The sequence below is a fragment of the Cucurbita moschata genome, unplaced genomic scaffold, assembly GCF_002738365.1.
Source record: "Cucurbita moschata cultivar Rifu unplaced genomic scaffold, Cmos_1.0 Cmo_Scf00122, whole genome shotgun sequence".
In the NCBI taxonomy this organism is placed as follows: domain Eukaryota; kingdom Viridiplantae; phylum Streptophyta; class Magnoliopsida; order Cucurbitales; family Cucurbitaceae; genus Cucurbita; species Cucurbita moschata.
The window spans coordinates 101,796-122,338 of record NW_019268638.1 but is presented as its reverse complement, the minus strand read 5'-3'; positions in this window follow the sequence as shown (position 1 = coordinate 122,338).

The window sequence follows — 20,543 nt, the reverse complement described above, 5'->3', positions numbered from 1 at the left end:
CACTCCACAAGCAAGATCGATCATGTCTAGCTTGAATGATTCTTGTTGATCAAATATCTCAACACAAGAACACTTGTTTGAGATTCGAATCACTCCACAAGCAAGATTGATCATGTCGAGCTTGAATGATTCTACATGCAACCTAAACTACATAGAGTTGCAAAGAAACTTAGCCATTGGCTAAAGAAAAGCACAACTGCTTCTTTTAATATATTTTCCAAGTCTACCTTCCAAATACAGCATACATGGCTTTATATAGTCTCAAAATGAAACTATTAATGGCTTTATATAGTCTCAAAATGAAACTATTAAAGGCATTCCAAAAGTTGTAACATTCACACTTTATGGCCATAATTAGCCATTATGTAAATGTAACCGAAATTAAATAAAAAGTCTTAAAATACAATAACTCTAAATTATAACCCACCCAAAATTTACAACAAGCAAACTTTATTCTTCTTTAATGTAGCATGAATTGAAACATCTTATGATAATTTTGACAATCTTTTCTTCACATCTTCATTGAAGCATATTGTATGATTGATGTCTCTTGGTTCATATCACTTTCTCTTTTACAGTGAATAAATAAATAGAGACAAGTGATTGAGTTCAGGAGCCGGAGCGAAGCCAGCCACTTGATCGAGAGGCAAAGGTTCTGGTTTCACTATCTCTTGCCTTTTATTTACTCGACTGTAAACTCTCATGATTCTTTGAGTCTGAACTCTCATTCATCTTTCGTCTTTGTTTACAAGTCAGGGGGGATTAGAAGCGAAGTCGCTTTACTTACCTTGTTCAATCAGGTTCAGGATAATTAATAGGGAGTCCCCATTCTTTCATTCATAAGCTAAATAGGATCCGGTCAGGAAATAGATAGAGTAGTCCGATCAGTTAATATTTCAATGAAGGAGCAAAGAGAACAGACCTTGGGCAAGAAGGTGAAGGAATAAGGAGTTTTGGCTTTCTTCGTTTACAGTGAATAAGAAGGAGGGAAATATCTGGTTAATCAGTAATAGCCCAGGGGAGAAAGAAGAAATAGGAAGAGGAAAGAAAAGAGAACGAGTGAAAGAGACCTATAGCATGCATCTGCCTTTACCTCGTTCTCGAATAGTTAAACCCTACAGAAAGAAGGGAATGAGGGAGTAAAGAACCAAGCAAGCAGTGAGAGAGAGAGACTCAAACGAAGGAAGAGGATTTCATTCATTTCATAAGGAGTGTTTACTCTTCCTGTTCCGGTCAGGGAATATTGTATAAGGAGTTGATTGAGTCTGGACTCTCCAGTTCAGTAGCGAAGGAAAGTCTCATGAGTGGAAGAAGTAGGAGCTTGAGGTTGAGTCTGACAGTGAAGGAGAATTAATAAGGAGTGTTGATACGATAAGGAATCACTACAAGGGGAGTAAGATTCGGATTACCTTGTCGAACGAATATCTCAAGTCAAGAACACTTGATTGAGATTCGAATCACTCCACAAGCAAGATCGATCATGTCTAGCTTGAATGATTCTTGTTGATCAAATATCTCAACACAAGAACACTTGTTTGAGATTCGAATCACTCCACAAGCAAGATTGATCATGTCGAGCTTGAATGATTCTACATGCAACCTAAACTACATAGAGTTGCAAAGAAACTCAGCCATTGGCTAAGAAAAAGCACAAATGCTTCTTTTAATATATTTTCCAAGTCTACCTTACAAATACAACAAACATGGCTTTATATAGCTTCAAAATGAAACTATTAAAGGCATTCCAAAAGTTGTAACATTCACACTTTATGGCCATAATTAGCCATTATGTAAATGTAACCGAAATTAAATAAAAAGTCTTAAAATACAATAACTCTAAATTACTCTAAATTATAACCCACCCAAAATTTACAACAATCAAACTTTATTCTTCTTCAATGTAGCATGAATTGAAACATCTTTTGATAATTTTGACAACCTTTTCTTCACATCTTCATTGAAGCATATTGTATAATTGATGTCTCTTGGTTCATATCATTCTTCACTTCTTCAAGAGGATTCGTCCTCGAATCTATTTGTGAAACTTTGCTGCAAAAAATAAGCTATGGAAATACAAAGGACCTCACAACACTCTCTCACGTGTATACACTCAAGGAATTTTAGGCCACTCTGTTTGCACTCATTTACACAAATGAAGCTCTCAGTCTCACCTCTCAAAATTTTAAATAGAGCAAAGATTGAATTTTGAACTTTGGGTCGATTAAAAACTAAAAAAATGAAAATAAATAAAAATTAAATTGAGAAGAAAGCAAAGGAAACATATATCCGATCTTGAGCCTAAAGCTCTGATACCAAATGATAAGATAAGGAATCACTACAAGGGGAGTAAGATTCGGATTACCTTGTTGATCGAATATCTCAAGGCAAGAACATTGTTTGAGATTCGAATCACTCCACAAGCAAGATCGATCATGTCTAGCTTGAATGATTCTTGTTGATCAAATATCTCAACGCAAGAACACTTGTTTGAGATTCGAATCACTCCACAAGCAAGATTGATCATGTCGAGCTTGAATGATTCTACATGCAACCTAAACTACATAGAGTTGCAAAGAAACTCAGCCATTGGCTAAGAAAAAGCACAAATGCTTCTTTTAATATATTTTCCAAGTCTACCTTACAAATACAACAAACATGGCTTTATATAGCTTCAAAATGAAACTATTAAAGGCATTCCAAAAGTTGTAACATTCACACTTTATGGCCATAATTAGCCATTATGTAAATGTAACCGAAATTAAATAAAAAGTCTTAAAATACAATAACTCTAAATTACTCTAAATTATAACCCACCCAAAATTTACAGCAATCAAACTTTATTCTTCTTCAATGTAGCATGAATTGAAACATCTTTTGATAATTTTGACAACCTTTTCTTCACATCTTCATTGAAGCATATTGTATGATTGATGTCTCTTGGTTCATATCAAGTGTTTACAGGATAACGAATGTTTAGTTGAGTCTTTCCTTTCAACACTTTCAAGGGCAGGCAATTCAATTGTGAAATCGTGTTGGAGAGGTGACCGAAGGATCAGATCAAGAATGAATCGAAAGTGAAGACTTGAAACACTTTCAGGGGCGAAGACACTTTACCGTACCCAGTGAAGGGGCAGGTGAAGGAGAAAGATCAGTTAAAGAATGAATCTTGAGGATTTACTTCCAGTTCCGTCTCATTCTTGTTTCGTTGAGGATTGACTTGTTAATTACCTTTACTCGATTTGATCCCCAAAAATAGGGTAAAGATAGAAGGAATCTTGAGTCTTGACTTCCAGTTCACTCTCATGAATCTTGAGTCTTTACTGTTTCAATAGGGTAAAGATAGAATGAATCTTGAGTCTTTCCTAACAGTGAACTCTCAGGAATCCTTCGTTGAGTCTTTCAAGCAGAATCAAAGGAAAGCTAAGAGAACAGACCTCGTGATAAGCGCCTACAATGATGGAATTTGCAAAGCTAGAGGTCCTTTTAGAATCCTTGCAAAACGCTCATAGAGAAAGCTAACTTAACGGATTGATTCCAACCAAGAGCTGGTTAGAAGATGAATGACTCTTAGATCAAACTTGGAATCTATGATGGTCACTCTTAGTACCAAGACAATTCACTCTAGAATTAGCTTGATCAAAACTAATTCAATGAATCGGTTTAAACATCAAACCTAAAGCAAGGTTTGGAAAAGAATAACACCAAAAGGGTATCCAGAAAACACAAAGGTTTTTTTTTTTCTGTATTCAACAAAATCCCCCAAACATAAATATTACATGCTTTTAAATAGGCCCAAAAGATAACTCTAACAAAATAAAGTTCAGCCACCAACCAATAATAAATGCTATTAAATACAAATTGAAGAATATAAGGCAATTCATACAAACTATTAATAAATGCTATTAAATATAAATTGAAAAAAATAAGGTATTCATAAATTGTCTTAATTGGTAGTTTAACTACCAAAGGCAAGTCTTCTAATCACTTTCCAATGTCAGTCACTCCATTATTTTCTTGATTTGATACTTGAATCTTCTTTGTATTGCTTCTTGTAATTGCTCGTTCGGGTACATGGAAGTGATCAATTGTTGGATTCATATCATCCCCCCTTTCTTTAAAAGGATTTGTCCTCAAATCAAATTCATCGTTCTTTTCGAACAAGAACTGAATATATTTTTTTTTCTCTCTTTTTTTTTCTCACCTTTACCTTAGTTTCTTCTCTCCACTGTTGTTCTTTATATTCTTTTCTTTTCTTCTTTCTATCATATTGCCAAGGTCGGTCGAATAAGATGTCCCCCGCATGCATTGGTACGACATCAAAAAGAACATCATCTTTATATCTTCCAAGAGTAAAAGAAATAAGAGCTGGGGAGTTCACCTTAATTTCTTCTTTGTTTGTCAACCATTGAAGTTTTTATGGTTTTGGATGGGGATGGACAGAAAGTTGAAGTCTTTTTACAAGGAAGTTGCTTACCCATTTGTGCAACTTCCATTATCAATCACCAAGCTGCATGGGTTTCCTTTGATCAAACATCTTGTGTAGAACAAGTTTTCCCTTTGATCTTCAAATTTCTCTTCCTTGATTTGAACATTGAGTACCCTTCTTATGATCAAGAGAAGAAGGAACCGTTCAAGAAAGAAAGAAAGAAAGAAAGAAGAAGGGACAGACAAGTTAGTGAGTTTAGGAGAAGAAAATAGAAGAAGAGAGGAGAAGGAGATGGGCCGGCGTTCAGTCTTGACTTTCTGAATAAGGCTCAAGAGAAGAGAAAGAAATAACTAAATAGGCAAAGGCAATAGAGAGAGGGGCAGTTCAGGGGAAGGAGGGAAATCAGGTTAATTAGTAATAGTCTAGGGGCGAAGCCCTGAGACCCGTAGGGCAAAGAGGCGAAGACACGAGAACGATAGGAAGAGGAGGTTATAGTGAATAAATAACTAAAGGTTCAATAGTGATTGAGTTTCCCTTGTTTACTGTTCAAGAATAAGTAACATGAAGGTCATATCGGTTCAGGAAGTAGCTTAGGGAATATCGGAAAAGAAAAGGAGCGAACGAGGCAGCCAGCCACTTTACAGTTCCATCAGGTTCAGAAGTATTAGTCCTTCTTGTTCAGTCTCATTCATAAGGAGTATTTACAGGAGAGGAATTGAACACAAAATAGGGAATATCGTCGTTCAGTCTCATTAAAGGTTGAGTCTTAGTTTACAGTTCAAGAAGAAAGAGGAGCCCAGCCACTTTACAGTTCAAGAAGGGACAAGTAAATGAGTTAGGGACAGGTAAATGAGTTTACCGTTCAAGAATCAATCCATAGGTGAAAGAAAAGGACTACTTCATTCATCCTTCTTACAGGCAGGAGAGGTAAGAAAAGAGGTCAATCGGGTTCCCTTGTTTACTTTGAAAGAAGAAATAGGTGAAATCAGGAAAAGGTGAATGCGTAAGTAGCTGCGAGAGGAGCGAGGCTGTGAGACAGAGTAAAAGCGAATGAGCGAAGCCATGAAGAGCCAGAGGGAGAGGATCAAGATCAGTTAAAGAAAACACCCAGTTACCTTGGTCAATAAGGGAAAGAAAAGAGAACAGACCCAGTTTGAGAAAAAGAGCTACTTCACCCATTTACCTTGGTCAATCAGCGAGAGGAAATGAATTAACGGCTTTCCTTCCCGAGTTTACAATGAAAGAATAACTTACTCTCATTAAGGAGAAAGATCCGAGACAGCTAAGATTCCCATTCCTGTTTACAGTTCAAGAAGGAAAAGGAGAAGAGAATGAATAAGGAGTCTTGACTTTCAACACTTGATTCAGAAGGAGAAAGAATATATATATGCTTTACTGGTTGAAGAAAGAAGGAAAAGAAAAGGAGTGAGCTTGGCTTAATCTCATTTGAAGAGTCTTTCAAGCAGAATCGAAGGAAAGAGAAGAGACAGAGTTTACAGTTCAATCAGGTTCGGGAGCTTGCCCTTTCATCCAGCCAGCCAGCCTATTTCCCTCAACCCCAGTGAAAGAATCATCCTCCAGTTTACCTTGGTCACAATCAGGTGAATGAGAAGGAATAAGGAAAGAAAGGAGTGTTTACAGTCTCGTAAATGAATTAGCTGCTTTACCGAGTGATAGTCAAACCCCAGCCAGTGAAAGAACAGTTAGTTCAATCCCAGTGAAAGAAGTCAGAACCTAGATTAAAGCTATCTTGTTATCATAATATAATTGCTTTAAAGTGAAAGAAAGGATCAGATCAAGAATGAATAAGGAGTCTTTACAAGGAAGAGTCCATTCATTAGCGGCTTTACCTTGGGAAAGAGTGAAATCAGTCAAAGGGTCATGAGTTTACCGAGTTTACTGTGAAAGAAAGGATCAGATCAAGAATAAAACACCTATTTACCGACTGGCAAGGGAAGGGAATATCGTAAGTCGGGGAAGGAGCTTGGCCGAGGCGAAGGTTTGAGGTTTCTTGATAAGATAAGGAATCAACTACAAGGGGAATAAGATTCGGATTACCTTGCTGATCGAATATCTCAAGTCAAGAACACTTTGTTTGAGATTCGAATCACTCCAGAAGCAAGATCGATCATGTCTAGCTTCAATGATTCTAGTTGATCAAATATCTCAAGACAAGAACACTTGATTGAGATTCGAATCACTCCACAAGCAAGATCGATCATGTCTAGCTTCAATGATTCTAGTTGATCAAATATCTCAAGACAAGAACACTTGATTGAGATTCGAATCACTCCACAAGCAAGATTGATCATGTCGAGCTTGAATGATTCTACATGCAACCTAAACTACATAGAGTTGCAAAGAAACTTAGCCATTGGCTAAAGAAAAGCACAAATGCTTCTTTTGATATATCTTCTAAGTCTTTTACAAATACAACATACAAGGCTTTATATAGCCTCAAAAATGAAACTACTAAAGGCATTCCAAGAGTTGTAACATTCACACTTTATGGCCATAATTAGCCATTATGTAATTGTAACCTAAAGTAATTAAATAGTCTTAAAATACATTAATGAAATACAATAACTCTAAATTGTAATCCACCCAAAATTTATCATATGAAACTTTATTCTTCTTCAATGTTGCATGAATTGAAATATCTTTTGATGATTTCAACAATATTTTCTTCACATCTTCATTGAAGCATATGTTATGATTGATGTCTCTTGGTTCATATCATTTCTTCTTCTTCTCATCCAACCTATGTGAAAGAGTGAAATCAAGGATCAGAGAAAGAATAGGGGAATGAATCTTTCTGGTTGAGTAGCTCAGGGAATAGGGGCGAAGGGGAAGGAGTGAAATCCGATCAGCCAGGGAATATCGGTTCAGGTTAAGGTTTTCTCTTTCGTCTTTCCTTTCTCTCTCTTTTTCTTTCATTTGATTCTTCTTTTCTTCCTTTCCTTTCTTTAACCTATCTTTCTTTAACCCATTTATTTACCTTGGGCAATCAGTGAGAGGAAATGGAATTGTGAGACCGACAATGAAGGAGCTTCTCATCCAGCCAGCCTATTTACCTTGTCTTTGAATAAAGAGGAGCGAAGCAAATAGGTGAATGAACGAAGCAACGAGATCGAGAGGAGCGAAGCCAGCCACTTTACCGAGTTGGAGAAGGGAGACGAAAGAAGCCGAGGTTCAGGTTAGTTAATAAATCAAGTAAATGGGTAAAGTTGCTAATTGATTGATTCTTTCACTGTAAACTCCTTCACCTGTCGGTTTCACAGCTTCACTCCTTCAAAGAGTATAAGGTTACGGATTTCATGAATTGACTCTCCTGTCTAAAGCTGCTAATGAATGGACTCTCCTATCAAGGGACAGTAGCTCAAGTCATAGAGTCAAAGAAAGGGGCAAGAGTGAACTCGAATGAATAAGGAAGGAGTCTTGACTTTCAACACTTTCAGGGACAGGATCAAGATCAGTTCAATCAAGTTACAGTGAAGGAGTAAGTAAGGAGAAGAGGTTAATGAGTTTACTGTTCGTGTTTGAAGGGAAAGAATAATCCCCCAATTTACCTAGTTCAAGAGTGAAAGAAGGGACAGGAGTTTACAAGAGAGCCAATGAATGAATAGGTTCAAGAATAAATAGGTGAATATGCTTTACCTTCTTCTTTTCTTACTGTTCAATCTAATTTGTCTCATTCATAAGGAGTGTTTACAGTTCTGGAGCGAAGCCGGGCATAGAATAGGGAGAGGAGTTCCTCCATCAAGGACAGTAGCTCAGGTCATATCGTCAGTAGTTCAGTCTCATTCAGGTTCTGGTTTCTTACAGGAGAGGAAAAGAGTGTTTGAATCATCCTCCTCTTTACTGTTCGTGTTTGAAGGGAAAGAACCATAACTTTCGGTAATATCGTCAAAGGTTACGGAGTGAGACCAATAGAATAGGTGAAGGAGTGAAAGAAGGGACAAGTGCAGGTTTTCGGTTCAGTCTTTATTACATACAGAAGAGGAAAAGAATAAAACAAAGGCTAAGACAGAGAGGAGGTAACCAACCTTTGAAGGAGCAAAGTAGCCCGAAGGGAGAGGCAATGGAATTGTGAGACTCATATAATGGGTGAGTTAAATCAGGGACAGTAAATTCATTAGCTACTAAACAACCAACCAACCCAGTTATTTACCGAGTTGACAGTTCGAGAAAGAAGGAGCGAGCAAACAGACCTCAACACCTATTCTATAGTACCAAGTGAAAGAAGGCAGAGTCCATTCATTAGCTTAGCTCCTTTACATACAGGAAGGAGAGGAAAGAGGAAATCAAGCTTAATGAGAGTTTACAAGCCAGGGGAATGAGGTGAGGGAATCCCTGCAGCCGAGACTTGAATTTAAAGTCCAGTTAGATTTGAATGTGGATAGCATACATATAGCTAGCCTTACGTACGACCAAAGAAAGAATAAGGAGAAAGAGAACAAACCTTCTTTACCGTGGTTGAAGGGAAAGAAAAGAGAACGAAGAAAGAAGAAATAGGAATAAGGAGCGAAGCCAAGTTCAATCAGTCAAGGGTTCATAAGTTCAAGCAAGAAGGTTCTGGTTCGGGAGGTAATCTCAGCCTATTCAATCACTAGGCGTAAAGGAAGGAGTTGTAAGTTCAATCAGGGAGAAAGAGTAAATGAACAAGATAAGGTCATATCAGTTCACAATCACTACAAATAACTCACAAGAACAACTGGAGTATAAGGTTACAGAAGAAGACAAGTTAGTTTACGAGGTTCCGGCAATGGAATCGGAAAAGGAAGAAGACGAAGGAAGACAGAGCTTACCCTTCTGAAAGTTATTGAGTTCAAGATAACTAATAAGGAGAGTAGTCTTTGTTGGTTACGAGGGAGAGGAGAAGGAGAAAAAACCAAAGCTAAGGAAGGAGAGCAGCGCACGCAGCAATGAGACCGAGCTAGAGTAAGTCAAAGTAGTCAGTACTGAGACCGATAGGGAGAGGAGAAAGAGAAGTTAAAGAATCTCTCAAAAGGTATAGGACAGAAGCTAATAGTTGGAGAGGGGCAGACAATGGAATTGTGAGGCTGATAGGTGAATGGGCAGGTTTTCGGTTCAGTCGTTTGACCTGATTCTCATCCAGCCGCCTATGTTCAAGAGTTCCATCTGTCTAACGAATAAGGAGTACAGTCTTGAAGCTAATTCATTGATTTATTCTTTCACAGTAAAGTCGGATAGTCAAAGGGTTGTTTTCGGTTCTGGTTCAGTTGCTTAACTGAGTTTAAGAGTGAAATCAGGGGCAGGCAATGCAATTGGGAAACCGACAGGTGATTGAGTTAAGGCAATGGAATTTCTTTACCGAGTGGTTGAAGGGAAATCCTTGATTCTCGACCGTAAGGGATAGATAGGTGAAGGAGAAGGAAAAGGGGAATTAATAAGGAGTCTTGAAACACGAATAAGGAGAAAGATCAGAAAAAAGAATAAATAGTCAGTAGTTCACTTTTTCTTTCATTCTCTTCTTCTATAGGATTGAATGAATTTACAAGACTGTAATCAGTAGCTCAGGGAATACGGGTTCTGCAGGGGAAGGTCTCATCCAGCTGCTTTACTGAAAGAGTGAAATTAGTCCAAGGTTTAAGGGAGAATTTCTTAATCGGAAGGTGAAGGGGAAGTAGTTAAGGAGAATGAAGTCCAATGCAGGGTTACTCGCATTCTCTTTATCTCACTCTCTTTCTTTCCAGTTCCGGAGTGAAGGAGAAAGAATAAGGAAGAAGGAGTCTCTCTTTTACAGTGAAACTCGAGCTCAATCTGTCTCATGAGTGAAAGAAGCTCAGTCATATCCGTTCCCCGGAGAATGCTTCTTGCTTGAGTTGAGTGTTTACAGTGAATAAATATGATAATGAATAAAAAAGGGGAGAAGGAAGAGCAGTTCCATCCGGTTCATGAGTAAGAGGAGAAAGATTAGAGACAGAGCTAAGATTTCAAACTTTTGTGGTCGGTAAAAATTTGGGTTTTCTCACCATACAGGTAATGTCGCCAGATTTTCAGTGTGAACACTACAGCGGCCAACTCTAGGTCATGGGTAGGGTAGTTCTTTTCATATTCCTTAAGTTGACGGGATGCGTATGCGACAACCTTGCTGTGTTGCATTAACACACATCCTAGTCCTTTCATGGAGGCGTCACTATAGATCACATATCCTTCTGAGCTCTCGGGTACTATGAGTACCGAGGCGGTTTCCAATCTCTCTTTCAGGTTCTGGAAACTTGCCTCACAAGCATCATCCCATCTAAATGGCACCCCTTTTTTGTTAACTTTGTTAAAGGCGAGGATATTTTAGCGAAGTCCTGCACGAACCTTCGATAATATCCCGCCAATCCTAGGAAACTCCTTACCTCCGTTACCGTAGTTGGGCGTTCCCACTTTGTGATCGCTTCGACCTTGGTGGGGTCTATAGATATTCCGTCCTTTGACACCACGTGTCCTAGGAAAGAGACTTGTCGTAACCAAAATTCGCATTTGGAGAACTTGGCGTACAACTTGTGCTCTCTTAGGGTGGTTAGGACTTTTCGGAGGTGTTCCTCGTGCTCTAGGTCGGTTCTCGAGTATATGAGGATGTCGTCAATGAACACAATCACGAACATGTCTAGGCATTCTTTGAATACCCGGTTCATTAACTCCATAAACACAGTTGGGGCATTGGTGAGGCCAAATGACATCACTACGAACTCGTAGTGACTGTACCTTGTCCTAAACGCTGTTTTTGGTACGTCTTTCTCATTAATCCTAATTTGGTGGTAACCGGATCAAAGATCTATCTTAGAGAATACTGTTGCCTCTCTAAGTTGATCAAACAAGTCTTCTATTCTAGGCAGAGGATATTTGTTTTTTATGGTTCTCTTGTTTAGCTCAGGGGGACACGCTAGGTCGAATGAATCCTTTATCTAGTAAGTCTTGCAATTGCGCCTTGAGTTTCTTCAACTTTGCTGGCGCCATGCGATAGGGTGCTTTGGAAATAGGCCCAGTTCCCGGCTCGAGTTCGATGACGAAGTCGACCGCTCGGGAAGGGGGTATTCCAGGTAAGTCATCCGGAAATACATCCGGGAACTCGTTTACTATTGGCACGTTTACTAGGGTCTTTTCCTTTCCTCTTACGTCTACAGCACATGCTAATATAGCCCATCCACCTTGTTGGACTCTTTGCTTTTATCATCGAGACTACCTTGGGGGTAACCCCGGTATTTGTGCCTTTAAATTTAAAAGTAGGTCCTGTCGATGGTGAAAATTTTACTTCCTTTTTGCGACAGTCTATACTAGCTCAATTTTCAGCTAACCAATCCATGCCTAGTATGACGTCGAAATCTGTCATGTTTACCACCATCAGGTCAACGCTTAAAGTTTGGTTCCCTATGATTACTTGGCCATCCTTTACTCTATCCCTAGATACTAAGTCTACCCCCGCAGGGGTGCTTATAGACATTTCATGCAATAAGGGTTCTAATTCGAACCCTGCTTGTACAACAAAAGGCATGGAAATAAAGGAATGCGTGGAACCAGAATCAAATAAGGTAAAAGCGAAATGACCTAAAATGGATAGTGTACCTGTCACCATGGCGTCGGACCTCCCAGTGTCCTTGCTGGTTGACGCGTAGGCCCTAGCTTGAGCTCGCGGTGGTGCTGGTTGATCCGTTTGCTCTACTACTCTGGGCGGGTTTGCTTGTGCTGCAGCATTTCCGGCCGTGCAGTTCACGGCGATGTGCCCTTCTTGACCACATCTATAGCACGCTCGGCTGCCAACCATGCACCTCCCACCGTGTAGTCTTCCACAGATAGTGCACCCTTCCTCTCTCCTCCCTCTGGCCCCATCTTGATTCCTGGGGTTCCTATCAGTACGTCGGGGAGGGCGTCGCTCATCCCATCTAGGAGCGGGTCTGTTATTGGAACGGTGCCTACGTGCTGGTGGTGGGCGGTCAAAGCCTCCTGATTCATGAGGACGCTTCTGCCCAATTATAACTGGCTCTTCACGTCGTTTCTCATCCTTTGGTTTCTCTAAAGCCTTGGCAGTTCTCAAGGCTTCCTCATAGGTCTTTGGGTTGAGCGCCTCCAACATGCGGCGGATTCTTGGTACCAAACCCAATACAAATTTCTCTGTCATCTTTTCCTCAGTCCACCATGGACGGTGCAAATCTCTTGAGTCTATTAAACTCTCGGTTGTACTTCTCCACTGTGAGTCCGCCCTGTACCAGGTGGGCGAACTCCTGCTGCTTTTTAAGCCGCTCTGACTTAGAATAATATTCTTTAAGGATTGGTCCCCCTTCTGAGTTAAGAAGGGTGATAAGATAAGGAATCAATACAAGGGGAATAAGATTCGGATTACCTTGTTGATCGAATATCTCAAGCCAAGAACACTTTGTTTGAGATTCGAATCACTCCAGAAGCAAGATCGATCATGTCTAGCTTCAATGATTCTTGTTGATCAAATATCTCAAGACAAGAACACTTGATTGAGATTCGAATCACTCCACAAGCAAGATTGATCATGTCGAGCTTGAATGATTCTACATGCAACCTAAACTACATAGAGTTGCAAAGAAACTTAGCCATTGGCTAAAGAAAAGCACAAATGCTTCTTTTGATATATCTTCTAAGTCTGATTACAAATACAACATAGATGGCTTTATATAGCCTCAAAATGAAACTATTAAAGGCATTCTAAAAGTTGTAACATTCACACTTTATGGCCATAATTAGCCATTATGTAAATGTAACCGAAATTAAATAAAAAGTCTTAAAACACAATAACTCTAAATTATAACCCACCCAAAATTTACAACAATCAAACTTTATTCTTCTTCAATGTAGCATGAATTGAAACATCTTTTGATAATTTTGACAACCTTTTCTCCACATCTTCATTGAAGCATATTGTATGATTGATGTCTCTTGGTTCATATCATTCTCCACTTCTTCAAGAGGATTCGTCCTCGAATCTATTTGTGAAACTTTGCTGCACGAAATAAGTTATGGAAATACAAAGGACCTCACAACACTCTCTCACGTGTATACACTCAAGGAATTTTAGGCCACTCTGTTTGCACTCATTTACACAAATGAAGCTCTCATTCTCACCTCTCAAAATTTTAAATAGAGCAAAGATTGAATTTTGAACTTTGGGTCGATTAAAAACTAAAAAGATGAAAATAAATAAAAATTAAATTGAGAAGAAACGCAAAGGAAACATATATCCGATCTTGAGCCTGAAGCTCTGATACCAAATGATAAGATAAGGAATCAATACAAGGGGAATAAGATTCGGATTACCTTGTCGATCGAATATCTCAAGCCAAGAACACTTTGTTTGAGATTCGAATCACTCCAGAAGCAAGATCGATCATGTCTAGCTTCAATGATTCTTGTTGATCAAATATCTCAAGACAAGAACACTTGATTGAGATTCGAATCACTCCACAAGCAAGATTGATCATGTCGAGCTTGAATGATTCTACATGCAACCTAAACTACATAGAGTTGCAAAGAAACTTAGCTATTGGCTAAAGAAAAGCACAAATGTTTCTTTTGATATATCTTCTAAGTCTGATTACAAATACAACATAGATGGCTTTATATAGCCTCAAAATGAAACTATTAAAGGCATTCTAAAAGTTGTAACATTCACACTTTATGGCCATAATTAGCCATTATGTAAATGTAACCGAAATTAAATAAAAAGTCTTAAAACACAATAACTCTAAATTATAACCCACCCAAAATTTACAACAATCAAACTTTATTCTTCTTCAATGTAGCATGAATTGAAACATCTTTTTGATAATTTTGACAACCTTTTCTCCACATCTTCATTGAAGCATATTGTATGATTGATGTCTCTTGGTTCATATCAAAGGGTTTTGTTATCTCTCCACCATATCTCTGCGTCCTTTTGTAGGACGAAGGTAGCACAGGCGACCTTTTGGTTCTCTGGGCACTCCATAGTCTCAAAGGTGGTTTCCACTGCTGCAATCCACATTTGGGCTTCTATGGGGTCTACTAGGGAACCCGTGAATGGTCGAGGGTCGTATCTCTTGAAATCCCTTATCCAGTTTGAACATCTAACAGGTTGTGGAGGGTTTACTGGGGCATTGGCCTGAGTAGTGGCCTGTGCTTGTGCCAGAGCCAACACCTGTGCCTGGGCCTGTTGTAGACTGGCTTGCTGATTGGTTTCCAAGGTTTGAATTAGGGCTTGGATGGAGTCACACATTAACCTAGTATTAGCATCTACTCCCCCCACTGGGGGTGCAGCTTCAGGTGCGACTTGGAGTGGTAGGGTAGGCTGGGGTGGAGGTTCTACTGGTGGTGGAGGCTCAGCTTGTAGTGGAGCTTGAGGAGGTAGCTCAACTGGTGGTAAGAATGGGGGCGGCGTAACTATTACCGGCCCAGTCTCTGATCTTTCTTGAGGTGGGCCCCCTACTGCCACACCTCGTCCTACTTCTCTACGACGGGGTCGCCCCCATCCTCGTCTTCCTCTTCCTCTTCCTCTTCCTTGTCCTCTGGGCATGGTTCTATAAACCAATATAAGGTTTCTTAAGTCTAAGGCCTTAATACTATGCATATATATAAATAACAATATGCACACTATACAATACATCGTAACGCCAAAGAAGTAAACATTCATCCTGCTAAGCATCATATCATGCTACTAACAAAATTACTCAGCATGCAACACATGACATCATACTCTTAAATAAATACGTGGAATATCACAACCATTTCAGTAATGCCAACATAAAAAAAAATGCATGCGAGTTTTAAAACGTTTCTCTTTTCTTATCTTATGCAAGGCGTACCTGACGGTGATGGGGCATCGACGTTGGGACCGTGGAGCGTGCCAAGCCTACATCATACGCTAGTCTACAGAATCTAAAACCTAGAGCTCTGATACCAACTGTAACGACCCTAAATTTCCACATATCTAGAGTCGCCACTAACGTCTCATGCTCATCTCTAATGCAGAATAGAAACCTAAGAGTGTTCATCTTTATTAGCGGAAAAATTTAAAACTTCAGAATACATTAAAACAATGAAAAACACTGCCAGACTTACATGTTTCAAACATCGTGCTGGAGTTCAAAAAGATAAAATAAAACGATTACAATTAATTAATATAAATGAATGAAATGCAAACGCCCTATCCTAACCAAGACTAGGAATTAAATATGTAACTATCCTATGCACGCGCCACAGTCTCTGATCACGATGTCGCCATCAACCGTACATGGGAGCCTTGCCTTTACCTGAAAAATAATATGGCACACGGCCTGAGTATTTCTTTGAAATACTCAGTAAGTGACCCCACTATAGGGGCCATGCTAATGCAAACACATGCAATCATGAATAGGGACCTATCTCTAATCATCTTAGGGGTGGCCTCCAGTCTCGGATAAATTGGATGTGTAGTACTTCCCTACACACGACTCACACGTGCGAGTGTGAATCCCCAGGGCGCTCGCACACCCCCTGGACCCTTTGGTCAAGCTAATCTATAGCGACGTCCGGAGGTCAGCGGAACCCCATAGTGTCATGCGCCTCATGAACACCCTCATCTGTGTGCATTCGCACCTGTGCGCATTCGCGCTCATCATAAGGTGCGCGTCTGCACTCATCGGCTCTAGGGGAAGTAGCCCTATGCTTATGAACATACAAAATGCATGAGGTCCCTCTAAATCCATCCTAATGTCTCTTCGGACACAACCCTCTAGTCTCATCTCTTTGTTACTCTAGGTAACGCATACTCGTGATATTTATATTAATATCATTTTCATGCTCTTAGGGTTGTGTCCTACGTCGATCTAACGACATGATGCAATATGGCACTCATCATCATCTAGCATGCTCAATATAGAAAGAATCATCATATTAAGGTAAAAATCATGCAATCATCATGCTCATCATAATGCCACAATGTGCGTCACATATCAAGCGTCACTTAACAAAATATGTATATACGGGCACATATCATCAAGCATCATACAATTTATTTAGCCTATCCTATAGTAAGGCCACTTACTTGGTTGGCCTTGGCCGAAGTACTCCCTAAATAGCTAAACGTAAGCTCCCGTTCTGTGAGAGCTGCTTCCTACGTCCCCGGGGTTTGTTTCCTATCACACCGTCCACCACTTTCTGTTAGTATTTCACAAATAATTTACCTATAATTTAATAAATGTGAAATACGGCTCTGAAATGGCCTCAGATACCTTAATCGGGGCCGAAAACAGATCAGGAGGGTCGAAAAAGTGGAAACCGGGCTAAAAAATAGGTGAGCCGAGCCGAACAGCCGCTGGAGCCGCCGGAGGAGACGCCGGAGCGTCACCGGAGGGAGCCTGAGCCGTTTGCGCCTAGCCGAGCTGAGGGACTGCCTGCCCCGCTGTGTGACACGTGTCAGCAGTAGAGAGAGTCACGTCGGGCGATAGTGTCGGGTCGAAGCGCGGGTCGCGGGCTGTGGAAGGCTACTGGGCCAAGACTAATAGTTGGGCCTCGGCTTACTGGGTTGGGCCGCAAGTGTTTGGTTTGCAGGGCGGCTCAAGTGGACCGTGGGTCTAGTCTAGGTTGGTTCAACTGAACCGTAGCTTCTGGGCCGGTTTGAGGTTTGGGCCGCTGTAGTTGGGCTGGGCCGAAGGCAGAGGCCAAGGGAGGAACGGGCTGGCTCTCCCGGGTTCTGGGTTCGGGTTGACCCAGATCTGTGGATCTCGTCTTCCTTACCCGACTTTGGTCGATTTTCCGGCGAGCTTTCTCTCTCCTTCCCGCGGCATTTCCGTTGCCAATTTTGGTCCTCTTCCTTCCCTTTTTCTCTTTGTTCGTCGTCCTTTCTTTTCTGGGAGTTTTGCGGCCTAAAAGCTCCTAAAAGCCACAGATCTAAGAATCGATTACGAAACCTAATTTTCCGACCTCGGTTACCGACGACGACGCTTACGAAATAACACAAAACGCACCCTGAGTTATTGTGCTTTCATTAGGGATCCTTCTTATGGTGGTAACAGGTCGTTTGGTGTCGATTTGAGGGCTCGTCGGAGAAACTGGACACTCGCCGACGTTTGTCCGAAATCTCTCTCTCTCTCGAAATTTTTCTCTCTTTTCTCCCTTTGCAGGTGTTCTAAAGATGTTGGGTGTCGTGGGTTGAGGGCTGGGCGTGCTGTGGCCGTCGTTTCGCGTGGGTTCCACGAAACTCGGCGGTCGCCGGAAAACTCGCGGGTTTTTCGGCGACTGAGTTTTTATTGTTTTTTTATTTTTATTTTTTTTTTATTTTTTTTTACCTTTTTATTATATGTATCTATATATATATTTTCTTTCTTTCCCGGGTCGTTACAGAGGGGCCTTATCCATCCGCCAATAGAGCCGACTTTTAGTGAAGATCCGCTCATATGCTGCATGAGGGGCCGCAAAAGGCAAGCTCATGAGCTAGGGATCAAGCGGAAAAGGACCTGCTGGTTTCTTGTCTTTCTGGAGCAGAGATGCCTTGCTCGTAGCTCCCTATTGATATAAAAAGGGAGGGATGGATGAAGGATAAAGACAAAATGATATGAACCAAGAGACATCAATCATACAATATGCTTCAATGAAGATGTGAAGAAAAGGTTGTCAAAATGATCAAAAGATGTTTCAATTCATGCTACATTGAAGAATAATAAAGTTTGATTGTTGTAAATTTTGGGTGGGTTATAATTTAGAATTATTGTATTTTAAGACTTTTGATATGAACCAAGAGACATCGATCATACAATATGCTTCAATGAAGATGTGAAGAAAAGATTGTCAAAATGATCAAAAGATGTTTCAATTCATGCTACATTGAAGAAGAATAAAGTTTGATTGTTGTAAATTTTGGGTGGGTTATAATTTAGAATTATTGTATTTTAAGACTTTTTATTTAATTTCGGTTACATTTACATAATGACTAATTATGGGCATAAAGTGTGAATGTTACAACTTTTGGAATGCCTTTAATACTTTCATTTTGAGGCTATATAAAGCCTTGTATGTTGTATTTGTAATAAGACTTGGAAATATAGTAAAAGGAGCATTTGTGCTTTCTTTAGCCGATGGCTAAGTTTATTTGCAACTCTATGTAGTTTAGGTTTCATGTAGAAACATTCAAGCTCGACATGATCAATCTTGCTTGTGGAGTGATTCGAATCTCAATCAAGTGTTCTTGTCTTGAGATATTTGATCAACAAGAATCATTGAAGCTAGACATGATCGATCTTGCTTCTGGAGTGATTCGAATCTCAAACAAAGTGTTCTTGACTTGAGATATTCGATCGACAAGGTAATCCGAACCTTACTCCCCTTGTATTGATTCCTTATCATATCATTTGGTATCAGAGCTTCAGGCTCAAGATCGGATATATGTTTCCTTTGCGTTTCTTCTCAATTTAATTTTTATTTATTTTCATCTTTTTAGTTTTTAATCGACCCAAAGTTCAAAATTCAATCTTTGCTCTATTTAAAATTTTGAGTGGTGAGAATGAGAGCTTCATTTGTGTAAATGAGTGCAAACAGAGTGGCCTAAAATTCCTTGAGTGTATACACGTGAGAGAGTGTTGTGAGGTTCTTTGTATTTCCATAACTTATTTTTTGCAGCAAAGTTTCACAAATAGATTCGAGGACGAATCCTCTTGAAGAAGTGGAGAATGATATGAACCAAGAGACATCAATCATACAATATGCTTCAATGAAGATGTGAAGAAAAGGTTGTCAAAATGATCAAAAGATGTTTCAATTCATGCTACATTGAAGAATAATAAAGTTTGATTGTTGTAAATTTTGGGTGGGTTATAATTTAGAATTATTGTATTTTAAGACTTTTGATATGAACCAAGAGCTTCAATGAAGATGTGAAGAAAAGATTGTCAAAATGATCAAAAGATGTTTCAATTCATGCTACATTGAAGAAGAATAAAGTTTGATTGTTGTAAATTTTGGGTGGGTTATAATTTAGAATTATTGTATTTTAAGACTTTTTATTTAATTTCGGTTACATTTACATAATGACTAATTATGGGCATTAAGTGTGAATGTTACAACTTTTGGAATGCCTTTAATAGTTTCATTTTGAGGCTATATAAAGCCTTGTATGTTGTATTTGTAATAAGACTTGGAAATATAGTAAAAGGAGCATTTGTGCTTTCTTTAGCCGATGGCTAAGTTTATTTGCAACTCTATGTAGTTTAGGTTGCATGTAGAATCATTCAAGCTCGACATGATCAATCTTGCTTGTGGAGTGATTCGAATCTCAATCAAGTGTTCTTGTCTTGAGATATTTGATCAACAAGAATCATTGAAGCTAGACATGATCGATCTTGCTTCTGGAGTGATTCGAATCTCAAACAAAGTGTTCTTGACTTGAGATATTCGATCGACAAGGTAATCCGAATCTTACTCCCCTTGTATTGATTCCTTATCATATCACAAAATCAGAAGCAAGTCTTGAGGGAGTAAAGAACCCCCATTAAGTGGTTCCGCGCCAAGTGCGATTGATTGTCCTTCCTTTATAGATTTGTCTACCGTAACTCCACTCAACCAACAAAGTTCATTCCATACTCAAAGTGGAGTTACCGTACAAACCTAAATATCTACAAAAACGAAGGGGAAAGAGTTTTGACTGACACCGAAAGGTATCCTAAAGGAATGGTAGCACCACAATCCACCTAGACGCGACCATCATAGATCGTTCCGCCAACGGCGGCGTAGGCAGTTTCGGGATAATCCATTCAATCTTCTTTTTTTTATCTTTTTTTCTGAATTTGCCTCTCTCTGTTTCACTATGGAACTCCCTCTTGAAAGATTTCCAGAAACTCTAGTCTGATTTCCTCTTCTTCTTTCGGTGGAGCTTCCTCTCTAGGTTCTTCTTGCAGCCTTATCCCTTTCATTCTTCTTCCCATAGGATCACCTTTGGAAGTCGGAACGTAGGAGTCATGATGATCCAGTGGGAGGGATCTTCCTCACAAAGCCAGAAAGTCTTAATAGCATTAATTATAGTGATGTTATGGGATGTTGGAAATCGGGACACATACTCGGCCCAGCAAGTTGAGACCGAAACGTGACTAGGGAGAAAGAAAAACTCCTCTTTTCTCGTTGGGGTAAATAA